Source organism: Podarcis vaucheri (assembly GCF_965113315.1).
Source record: "Podarcis vaucheri genome assembly, chromosome: 8".
Classification (NCBI taxonomy): Eukaryota; Metazoa; Chordata; class Lepidosauria; order Squamata; family Lacertidae; genus Podarcis; species Podarcis vaucheri.
Genome location: NC_138766.1, coordinates 18,669,184 through 18,681,387, shown reverse-complemented (window position 1 = coordinate 18,681,387; position 12,204 = coordinate 18,669,184). Strand labels below are relative to the sequence as shown.

The following is a 12,204-nucleotide window of genomic DNA, read 5'->3' as shown; positions in this document are numbered from 1 at the left end:
TAGTACAGTGGTATATCGGGTTAAGAACTTAATTCGTTCTGGAGGTCTGTTCTTCACCTGAAACTGTTCTTAACCTGAAGCACCACTTTAGCTAATGGGGCCTCCCCCTGCCACCGTGCGATTTCTGTTCTCATCCTGAAGCAAAGTCCTTAACCCGAGGTACTATTTCTGGGTTAGTGGAGTCTGTAACCTGAAGTGTCTGTAACCCGAGGTACCACTGTACTACCAAAATGAATTATTATGAAAATAAGAAATATTTAGGGGAGATTGATTTTGTCCTTGCTCGGGGCAACATATTACCAAAGTCCACTCCTGACTACGGAGCGAGCCAGTGCCAAATAATGAACATTTGTTGCCAGTTTTTAGGCCTTTAGTGCCCACATTTTTTGGGGGGGACCCCTCCCCCTCCCCCCTTATATTCTAGTTCTCCTTAAGCCTGGCTTCCGTTCTCTCTTCCCCTCCCTTTTGCTGAGCAAAGCCTCCTTGGCTGTGGAAACTGTTTATTCATGCTGTCTCATTGGCGAAGGACTTCTTCGCTTGCGAGAAGCTCAGGAAGGGGTGGCCGGGTGGGGAGCGATCCCTCCGTTGCGTACATCCTCCTGTAGAAGACGCCCGGTCCTAAGAAGCAGGGATGGGGACGGGGAGGGGGAGGAGGAGGAAAGCGGAGGATCAAGTAGACGGGCGGCGGCAGCCAATCAGCGGCGCTTTCCCGAGCTGCGGAAAGCAGAGCTGGCATATGAGCTGGAGCTTTGGAGATAACACATAGCTGGAATCCTGTGCGCCTCTTTTCCCCCTCTCTCTCTTTTTCTCTTTCTCTCTGGACTGGGAGCAGCTGTGCCCTGAGGATATACCCCTCCCTCTTTTATTTTATTTCAATGCGTCTCTTCTTTCCATTAAAGTTCCCTGTCACCAGTTAGGGCAAGTCAGCTAAGGTAAGGCTTGAAACGAACTGACCCCTTTAAAGAAATCAAATCAAATCTGTGCCGTATTCTTACGGGCAGGACGAATGGGAGGCTGCTGCTAATTCCGTCCTCCTAAGCCAGAGATAGCCTAGCTTTTAGGAAGAGGTGTATTAGACTTCTATTTCGCATCGCTGTCTCTGATGGTTGCCTTCAAGTTTTTTATTTTTTATTTTTCCTCTTCTTTCTGCCGGCTGAGCCTTTCCCAGTTCATGCGATGCTCTTCTCTTGCTGCGCGCGTCTGCTTAGCCCAGATTATGTGCAGTGAAAGCTCTGTTTTAAAGGAGAGAGAGAAAAGAAGACACGGGGTGGTGTGTGCAGGTGTGTATGTATATATATAATGTATGTATTCTCCTAGGGAATGGCAATCTCGCTGATGGTTCTGCTACTGCTGCTCCCCTACAGCGTGGGCAAATGCACGCATTTGGAGGGGATCACATTCTGGTCCGACACAGATCTGTGCGCGCTCCTCTGTAGCGTGAGCTGGTTTCCAGTCGCGAGGACGGCTCTGCATGTCGACTTGAGAGGCGGATTGAAACGCAATCGCTTCTCCTCCAAAGCGAGCCTTCTTCCCCGTTGCCCATGTGCTGCGCTTGAAACATTACCTGCTGTTTCAGCCCTTGGAAAGAAAGGTGGGGGGGGGGGTTGCAGGGAAAGCAGATAGCTGAGAGGAGCAGAGCTGCTTTTCCTTAACGCTTTAAACAATTTGGAGGGTAAACTTTCTCTCTTTGACTTCGTGTAGCAGAGGGCCCTGGGGTGCAGTGGGATGGAGGCACGGTTAAAAGCTTGCCCCCATTTTTCACTCAATAAAGGAAGATATCAACAAGATGGGGGGGCGGGTTTGGCGGCTTAGTGATCATGAGCATTCCTTGAGAGCTGCAGTTTTTGCACATGGAAACACTTCGGAGACTCTGGGTGAAAACAGTCGAGGGAGGGGGAGGAGGAAATAATACGATCTTTGGCTAATTAACGCTTTGGAAATATGGTCCCATTGCATCTTCATTTGTGTGTGAGTGCTTGTTGTGGCCTGTCAAAGGGGCAAATGAGCTCCTACAGATAACAAGGCAAAATAAACAGCCGTTCATCACTGCAAGGCAGACATTTGAAAAATAAAATGCATTATTATTTTCATTAAAATATTTTGCAGATAATAATAATAATTTCGCTTGAAGGCTTTGAATTAGGATCTGCAGCAGACAGTGTAGCGAAGAGCACACATGCACCCCCCCCCCCGTTTTCTGAATATACATAGACGGTATACATACATATATACATGTATATCATTAATGCCTACAGCTGTCAGGTAATTTAAAACAAAACTGTCCCAGCCTCCTTCCCCTCCATTTTTTTTTAAAAGACTGAGTACAATGACAAGGACTAAGCTTTTATAGGCTGAAGGCAAACTATAGGTGCAATCCAGTCAAGTTAAGCGTAAGTGCCAATGATTTCAGTGGGCGAGAGTTAAGCATGTGCATAATGCTCCTGCTGAAAGCAGTTAAAGTAAATGATGCTCAGCTTTGACTGACTGTGTCCTTTATGTGAAGAAATGTTCTCTTTGCAATCTTTCTTCTTTAATCAGTGTATGTAGCAGTAGCAGTAATAATGTCATGTCTTAAAGTCAATAAGTAATCTGAGTTGCTGTACAGAGGTGCGGAGCTGATTGAATACAGGCACTGTACTCATTTTTTAGGAGGCCTGAATACAAATTTAGTAAGATAACCATAAATCCTACCAGCCTCTTTGCATCTGGCACTATATTACAATAAACATTTTAGAGGGGTGTTTTAGGAGGGTCCAGGAAGTTAATCCTACCTTCATTTTGTGTAAGGCATGCTAAGCTTTTGGAGTCCCCCCCCCTATAAATATAGGAGTGTGTGATGTAATATGCAGTAGTAATTTTGTGGAGGCAAGTGTTTTCAAAATGTTGGTGATCCAAACAGGAATTCTTCAGTGATCAGCCTGGATAGTTCAGTCACTTAGAGTGTGGTGCTGATAATGCCAAGGTTGTAGGTTCAATACCCGTATGGGACAGCTGCATATCCCTACATCGCAGGCGGTTGGACTATATGATCAAACTGTATGAATCAGTCTTTAGTTTCCTGTTTGTTTACTACATAGGAGATTGTCGAGACTATGCCAGAGAAAAATTGACTTGTTATGTCAGTGGTGGCCACAAGGAGTGCTGTGCAGCTCATAGTTTCATTTTCTTTTCACCACCCATTAAGGCTGTAATGCTATAGCCACTTATCTGTGATCAAGTCTCATGGAAGTCTATGGGATTACGGATGATTAGATATGAAAATAGATGTGATTTAAAGCTCTTTGTAAACTTTTCACAGGGTTTTTGCTTATTTCTTCACAACAGATTTTATTATTTATAGGACGGATTCAATATCACACTATTACAATAGTACCGCCAGCGCAAGCGTTTCTCTATGGGTCTCTGCTAGCGCACCCAGTTAGTTGAATCCAGCCCTACTGCTCAGAATGAAGGTACCAGTACATAATATTCTCCAGGTATATAATGTGCACTGTTTGCTACTTTTACATGGGCGGTGATTTCATTAAAGTATTGTGACAAGCATTTTAGGATAGCTTGACTTGTATATAACAGGAAATCATGTCAATTATGATAATGTATGGTGAATTTCTTATGTGTCGTGGGGGAAGGAGAGAGAGATGATTCACTCAAAATGGGGAAAACGTTTTAAATTCCTAGATCTTGTTAAATTTTCAGTAGCCTTCAGTAAAGAATTGACATTTTTTATTATTTTAAAGAAATCAATGTTGTGGCAGCTTAGTGACTGGATACTGGTAATTTTCATAGACTTTGCTAAACGAAGTATCTTTTAATAGCTATTTGGATCTGGTTATCACCAGGCTTTTGCATAAAGCCAAGTCTGAATTTGCATTATTATTATTTGTCAAAATATTTCTGCCCTTCTTTTTTGTACCCCCCCCCCAAAAAAAGCCTTTATGGAGGTTGACAATGTCATAATCACTCCTAAAAATACCAAACTGGGAGAATGTACATACACCAAGTTAATAAATATACCAAAAAGCAGACCGGTATGTTGAGTTATTAGACATAACTCAGATGCCTGCTGAAACAGCCTGGTCTTTCATTGTGCACGGAAATGCAACCAGTGAAAAATCTGGGTAGATATTGTACTCTCCAACATTCCTCAAAGGAAAAGAAGGACATTTCTCACTTGCCCTGCAAGTGACCCTCCTCAACCCTCCCCTCCCCCCCCACTCCACAGAGCATTTCCACTATGGCTACACCAACAGGACACAGGAAACACTGAGAAAACCCCTTGATCCCAATGTTATTTTATTCTTTGGTAGATTTACAAAAAGGAAAACACATGCCAATACAGTGGCACCTCAGCTTAAGAACTTAATTTGTTCTGGAGGTCCATTCTTAACCTGAAACTGTTCTCAACCTGAGGTACCACTTTAGCTAATGGGGCCTCCCGCTGCCGCCGCACAATTTCTGTTCTCATCCTGAAGCAAAGTTCTTAACCCGAGGTACTATTTCTGGGTTAGCGGAGTCTGTAACCTGAAGCATCTGTAACCTGGAGCGTCTGTAACCTGAGGTACCTAAGGTAAATGAAATTTAGAAAGGGGCAAGGTTAGACCTGGACACACAAAACAATATGGATTTGTTTGTTTGTTTTCATATCAAGACTCCTTGCTAGGGCAACCCTGCCTACTGCCAGTACCTCTCCTCTTCCTCCTCATCTGCTCTCCAGCAGCCTCTGCAAGCTGGCCAAGGGAGCAGACCAGCAGTGGTGACCATGGAGAGGCAACAGAATGCTCTCTCGCAGCCACCAACATCACACAGGACAAGCACTCACTCCTTCTCCCCCCCCCCCATGAGATTGGCAGGGGCGGTACTGGCAGGGGAAATAGGGACATTCTGGGATCAAATCAGAAGCGGGGATGGCTTTTGTAATTCTAGGACTATCCTCGGAAAATAGAGACAATTGTAGGTAATGCGATCCCCCTTGGTGTCTGGATGCCATTCCCCAAAAAGCCCTGTCCTTTGTTTTCCAAGTGCGTCTCAGATAATTGGAGGAGACATAGTGGGGCCTGTGATGTTGATTTAAATACATAAGGCAGGTAGATACATCACTTAGGTGATATTTAAGTGGCAACTGTAGGATTCTCCCCTTCTTTCCTTTTGCTGAACTGATCTGACAGCCTACTGGGGAACAGGGAATGCCAGTACTCAGTACTTGAACCCATAAAAGTTGAGCACTGTCAAAATTGTTGATGTAATAAAGCAAATTTATTCAAGATGAAGCAGAAATATCAAAGGAGCTTAGCTGGATGTCATCAAGCTTCATGTTAGAGTTTTTAACCAGATGGTGCTAGACTCTCCTCACCTCTGAGTTGGCTGAGGCTGCTGGAAGTTGGAGGTCCAACACATAGCTGTCAACTTTCACCTTTTCTTGTCAGGAATCCTATTCGGAATAAGGGAATTTCCCTTTAAAAAGGGGAAACCTTGACAGCTATGTTCCAACACCATTTGGAGGCCCACAGAGTAGCCACCCTTGATTTTAAGCGCAGGCAATAAAAGAAAACGATTCTAGCCTCATTGCTTCCTGTCTACTATTGTGGTAATAACAGCAGCAGAAAAGCTTGCTTGCGGTTAACAGGTTGTTGCAGGCAAAGGTCAATTTGCATGCCAGGATTCACATTCCCAGAGCCAAGAGGCATGGACACCTCTCCTGATCCTCTTCCTCCAAGCACATATGGCTGGTCCAAAACCTGTCAGGGAACTGACCTCAGAGGGAAAGGAGGTGATAGGGCTCCCAGAGACTGGGAGAGACTCAACAGCCAAAGCAGGGACCAGCAGGGGGAGCGCGGGGTCTCTGGAGGAGGATCTCAGGGATACTGAGAGAGATGCAGCAGCGCAGGCAGGAAGCAGGGGGGAGAAAGGGGTGAGAGACACGTCCAGTGAAAATAGTGGGGAGGTGTCAGAAGCAATTGCAGGGAGACCCATGCTTCGTCGGAAGCTGTCACGTCGTGAGTCCAGGAGACGTGTTTTCGTTAAGGAACTTCTTTGTTGGAGGCGTTTCCGCAAACAGCCACTGTCGGACTCTAACAGTGACTAGAGCAGACATGTCTGAGGAGCTCTGTCACACACAGAGGTTTGTGGGGCCGCACAAACTCTGAAGGGGCACCATTTTAAGCACAAGCAGCTAATCATCCCCTAATAGCAGTCCGACAGTCTCTGTACGCTGCCTGTGCAGGAGAAAGCATCATGAGCGACCCAGCCGGAGCAGGGGGAGGAGCTGATCCAAGCTTGGAAGAAAGATGCCGAGCATTGGAGGTCCAACTGGCGCTGCAGACGGCGAGGCTCGAGGAGAGGAGGGCTCAAGATGCAGACAAGAAGGGGAGAACCACTCAGTTCCCCAGAAAGGTACCAGGATTGGTGCAGAAGTTTGGGGGGGACCCCAAGGATTACCATGCCTTTAGGACTGAAATGCAATATGCCCTGAATGTCCAGTTTGATGAGTTCCCTGATGAGGAATCTCGAGTTGCTTTTGTAATTGGGCATCTTGAGAAGGGCGCGCGAGACTGGGTTCGACCCCTGATGGCAACGCACAACGATATCCTAAAGGACACTATGAAATTTTTTCGTGCAATGGATATCATGTTTTCCAGCGACGTTGAGGAAGGGGCGGTGCGCAGACAGTTAATGGCTTGCAAGCAGGGAAGCAGATCTGTCCGTGAGTACTGGACTGAATTTACCATGCTGATTCACAGATTGGGGTGGGATTTATCGGCAGCACCCATTCAGATGCTATTTGAAGAAGGTCTTTCTTCAGCTGTGAAAGACGAGCTGGCCAGGAGCCCCAGGGCGGTGTCTATGGATCAGCTGACCAAATCTGCGCTGACCATTGGAGCGCGCCAGGAGGCAAGAGCCTTGGAGAGGCGGGAAGGGAGAGGGGAACGTTGGAAGGAGTTACGCATTCCAGACATTCCTGAGCCAGCTTTCCCGCCGGCAGAGCCGATGGAAATCGGAACAGCCCGCGCGCGCGCAGTTTCAAAGCCCAGTGAGGGGGCGAAGAATTGAGGGAAAAGGTACTCAAGCAACTGCACGATAACCCCACAGCAGGGCATTTTGGGCAACACAAAACCATGTGGCTGGTTACCAGGGAATTCTGGTGGCCCAAGGTCAGGGAAGATGTGCGTGAATATGTGAGAGGGTGTGACCGTTGCCAACGAGCCAAGGGGGAGAGGCGGGCACCGGCAGGTTTATTAGAACCACTACCCACGCCGGAAAGACCGTGGGAGGCAGTGGCAATAGATTTTATGACTGATTTGCCCAGGTCCAAAGGGAAAACAGCCATTATGGTGGTGGTAGATCTGTTAACCAAGATGGCACACTTTATAGCCTGCTCACATGCGGTCACAGCAGAAGAAACCGCCAAATTGTTTGTGGAAAATGTGTTTAGGTTGCATGGCGCCCCCTTGAGGGTGGTTTCGGACCGAGGGAAACAATTTACTTCCAGGTTCTGGAGGAAGCTCATGAGCTTACTGCATGTAGAGGTTAATTTCTCTACTGCCCGTCATCCAGAAACCAACGGGCAGGCGGAAAGAGCTAATGGTGTCCTCCAGCAATATTTGAGGTGTTATGTTAATGACAGAGAGAATGATTGGGTGGAGAAGCTGGCGTTGGCAGAATTTGCTTACAACAATGCAGAGAACGTGTCCACGGGAATGAGCCCTTTTTTGGCCAATCACGGGTGTCATCCCCGAGCCTTCCCAGGGGGGGAGGGGGAGAACTGGAGCGTTCCAGCAGCAGAACAGTTCGTTGAAGAAATGGAAGCGATCCATCGCCAACTCCAACTTAATTTAAACCGGGCGAAGGAGGAATATAAGAGGCAGGCAGACAAAACCAGAAGGGAAGGGGAAAGCCTTAGGGTGGGAGACCAGGTGTGGCTGTCCACCCAAGGGTTACCATTTAAAGGAGGTTGTAAGAAGTTAAGACCCAAAAGACTGGGCCCATTTGAAGTCACGCAACAGGTCAACCCAGTGGCTTTCAGACTCCGGTTACCGAACCACATGAAGTTGCACCCAGTGTTCCACAGATCGTTGCTGTCACCGTATATAGGGGACAGAGAGGGGAGGGTCAATAGGGGACCAGCGATGGAGGAAAAAGAACACAGCTACCATGCAGCGGAGATCCTAGATTCCAGGTGGAAAGGAGAGCAAGTAGAGTATTTGGTAATGTGGGAAGGGGAACCGGAGTCGGAAAACACCTGGGTCAGAGCAGAGGATGTAGATGACGAGGTTCTAATTGAAACTTTTCATCAGAGATTCCCTCGAAAACCCCAGCCAGTGGCGAGGTTCCGGAGGGAATACTTCGCCACCACAGACGAAGAAGAGGAGTTGGAGGGGTTCTCTGATTCCGAGGTGGAGGAGGATTCAGCGAGTCGGAACAAAGACCGATGGAGGGAGATGTTCGAGACGTCGGAAGATGAAGAGGATTCGTTTCGGGGTTTCAGCTCCTCACCGCCCAGAGGAGAGGGAGGGGGCGGGGGGGAAGGGGGCCCTGGAGGGGAGGTGGATGTCAGGGAACTGACCTCAGAGGGAAAGGAGGTGATAGGGCTCCCAGAGACTGGGAGAGACTCAACAGCCAAAGCAGGGACCAGCAGGGGGAGCGCGGGGTCTCTGGAGGAGGATCTCAGGGATACTGAGAGAGATGCAGCAGCGCAGGCAGGAAGCAGGGGGGAGAAAGGGGTGAGAGACACGTCCAGTGAAAATAGTGGGGAGGTGTCAGAAGCAATTGCAGGGAGACCCATGCTTCGTCGGAAGCTGTCACGTCGTGAGTCCAGGAGACGTGTTTCCGTTAAGGAACTTCTTTGTTGGAGGCGTTTCCGCAAACAGCCACTGTCGGACTCTAACAGTGACTAGAGCAGACATGTCTGAGGAGCTCTGTCACACACAGAGGTTTGTGGGGCCGCACAAACTCTGAAGGGGCACCATTTTAAGCACAAGCAGCTAATCATCCCCTAATAAAAACCCAATTGCCAACAACAAAGAAAGGAAGGAATTTGATTTCTCTCTGGATTGTCATTTGAATTGGAAATTGGAGTCTGTGTCCAAAAATGAGGTGTCAGGGTCTGCCTGTCACAAAGTCATGCCAAAGTCATGTCAAGGAAGTACAAGGCCAAGCCAATCAGAGACAAAAGGCAGGTATCCATTCCCAGAGGAACAGCCCTATTAGTCTGTTTTAGCAAAAACGGCATAGGGTCTTGCGGCACCTTATTATAGCATAGACATTTGTGAACTAGAGACCACTTCAAGAGATGGAGGAAGTAGTGTATGCTTCGGTAGGAATGCAGATTCAAGATGAGAGTAAAGGATTAACCATTCAAAGACTACTTACAGAAACATTGTAAAATAAATGAATGTTAGAAGGATGTTGGATAGAAACTAAGCGGTTTCCAGATGTAATGCTTTAAGAGATATGATTTTTTTTTACAAATGGGTAAAAGTTTAATGGTAAGGATTTGCTGAACTAACAAATCGAACTGGAATACAAAGAAGGGAGGTATGAGGAGGTCCGAGGAAATAAGTGTATGGAATATATGTTATTGAAAATTAATGTGTGTTTTTAACTGTTTTTTATTTTGTATGTTTATTTTTCTTTTTCTTGTTATATCTTAAAAACTTTTAATAAATATCTTTTTTTAAAAAAAAGAGAGTAAAGGATTAACTTCTCACCCTTTGCTCCTTTCATGGTGCTTGAAGAGTTGACTTTTGTGAGAGATCTTCATTATAGGATGCACTCCCAGGTCCGGTACAAATTCAAATGTTTTGTTTTGTTTTGTTTGGAACATTTGGTGGCCTGTAAATTATAACAAAATGAGTACCCCCAAAAGGAACTGGAAGTGTAAGCATAAGAAAAAAAGAGGCAACACATCTACTTATCTGAAATTCCCTGAGGAAGGATCAGTAGGGCCCAAAATGTGTTGAATCAATAAACATATGTTTTGTCTACCTCACTGTCCCGTTCCCCCGCTAATCTCCAGTTCTATAAATTGTATAAATGATGTTGTTGATAATTTTTTACCCCACATTTTCCTCCAAAGACCTCAGAGTGGCGCTTGTGGTTCTCCCTCTCCCCATTTTATCCTTACAGCAACTCTGTGGGTTGAGTTATTTAGGCTGAAAGACATGACTCTCCCAGTGAGCTCCAGTGTGAGTAAGGATTTGAACCCACACCTCCAAGATCCTAGTATGATATTTTTAGTACTCTGGGAGCTGGACAGTTGGCAGTATAAACAAAGCAGGAGAGGCACTTTATAGAACGCTGGAGTTCTTGCCCCCAAATTTCATTTGGTAGACCAGCTGGCAAATTGGTTTCAGGGTGAACAGCCTGTAAGCAAGTTGGCTTGTAGAGAAGAAAATATATGATGTTAGGTAATGTGCTAATGCAGTCATATACATGTCTACTTGGAAGGAAGCCCCATTGAGCAAAATAAGACTTCTCAGCGAGTGTGTACAGGAGTGCAGCATTAAATGGTTTCACTCAATTAATTTTTAAACATTTAAATAAAAAAGCAGCTGAAAGTGAGAGTATACAAATAGTGGGGAGGGGAGCATGCTTAGGATTTTGTATGTAATACAGCATATTATCACCCTTCTTTTGCACACAGCCTTTAGGGTTGCCAGATCAACTGGAAACCCAAAATAACAACAACAATAAAAGATCAAACATTCAAAACTTCCCTAAACAGGGATGCCTTCTGATGTCTTCTAAAAGTCAGGTAGTTGTTTATCTCTTTGACATCTGATGGGAGGGTGTTCCACAGGGAAGGCGCCACTACCAAGAAGGCCCTCTGCCTGGTTCCCTGTAGCTTGGCTTCTCGCAGTGAGGGAACCGCCAGAAGGCCCTCGGCCCTGTATCTCAGTGTCCAGGTAGAACGTTGGGGCTGGAGTCGTTCCTTCATGTATACTGAGGCTAATAATAATAATAATAATAATAATAATAATAATAATAATATGCCACCCATCTGACTGGGTTGCCCCATCCACTTTGGGCGGCTCACAACAAAATATTAAAAACACAGTAAAACACTATTTCACTATTGGTGACTCAGCAGAAAATTGTCAAGCTACCGTACCTTCCAGCTATTCTTTCCTCAGTCCTTCTGTTTGCCCTCCCACTCATTTGCCCCCATTTTATTTTAACATTATTATTGTTAAAGATTATGTGTCGAACAAAGTCTTCCATTCCATGCCTACAACAGACTTGTTATAATCAATTGCATCACCATTGCACAATTAACTTTAGTCCAATTGTGTCTGTGGGCCCTCTTGCAGTATGAATAAGTCTAGGTCCAAGAGTTGCAAGATGAAGTGCATTTCATCTGTGATAACTGAGTTCTGTGTTTACTAGAATGAGCTAAATACCTAGCTTCTTCTAAGCAGGTTGTAGAGCTGTTTGGTTGTGTTGTGTTTTCCTGTTGTACTGAAATGTTTCCATGTCGAGGTGAACATGAAGAACTCCAGTATATCCCCAAACAAGTGTTTCCATGATTTCTTCAGTGATGAGAGAAATTTTGTTTGACTAGACTAAGGTATTTTTAACAGTGATATATAGCATTAGCAACCTGAAGTGCTGACTCTTGGCAAGTCTAAAAACCTGGCTTTTATAGGGCGGTGAAATAATCTACAGGCATCTGAGCAGCAGCCCAGAAAAGACATGTATCATCCACCTTCATGCAGTATCTACTTTTTTTAGATACTGTTACAGAGATTAACAGTTCAGTCCTGTGTACTGTATATTTACTCAGAAGTAAAGTAGGCCCATTATGTTCAATTGGGGTTATTTTGTCTGTAGTATATTGCATGCTTACCCTTGAATCAACCCCACTGAACACAGCAAGAATTCCTTCTGAGTCAACATGCTCTGCAGATCTCTGAATCATTATTCTTGCTTTATGATTCAAATATTTTATTTCGTGGTGCATAGTTGGAATGGCATTACTTTCGTCAAACGTCTCTATGGCTTTTGTTTTACATGTCATTTTCAGTCACAGAATTGCAGAATGGTAGAATTGGAAGGGATCCTGGGGGTCATCTAGTCAAACCCCCTGCAATGCAAGAATCTCAACTAACATTGCAAACCGCCATGTGATCCTCGGATGAAGAGCGGTGTAGAAATTTTAATAATAATAATAATAATAATAATAATAATAATAATAATAATAATGGTACA

General features: G+C 45.3%; 1 protein-coding gene across 3 annotated transcripts in view; it reads left to right on the top strand.

Annotated features, from left to right (window-relative positions):
- CDH18 (cadherin 18) overlaps positions 1–12,204 on the top strand; it is a 671,522-nt gene that overhangs the window by 354,452 nt on the left and 304,866 nt on the right. Inside the window, exon 1 of one of the 3 annotated variants that reach the window (XM_082234343.1) lies at positions 799–932. The exons of the other annotated variants lie outside the window; for them this stretch is intronic. The gene's annotated coding sequence lies outside the window, so the exon portion shown is untranslated. Of the gene's footprint in view, positions 1–798; positions 933–12,204 lie in introns of those variants that run through there. 3 annotated transcript variants of the gene reach the window in all.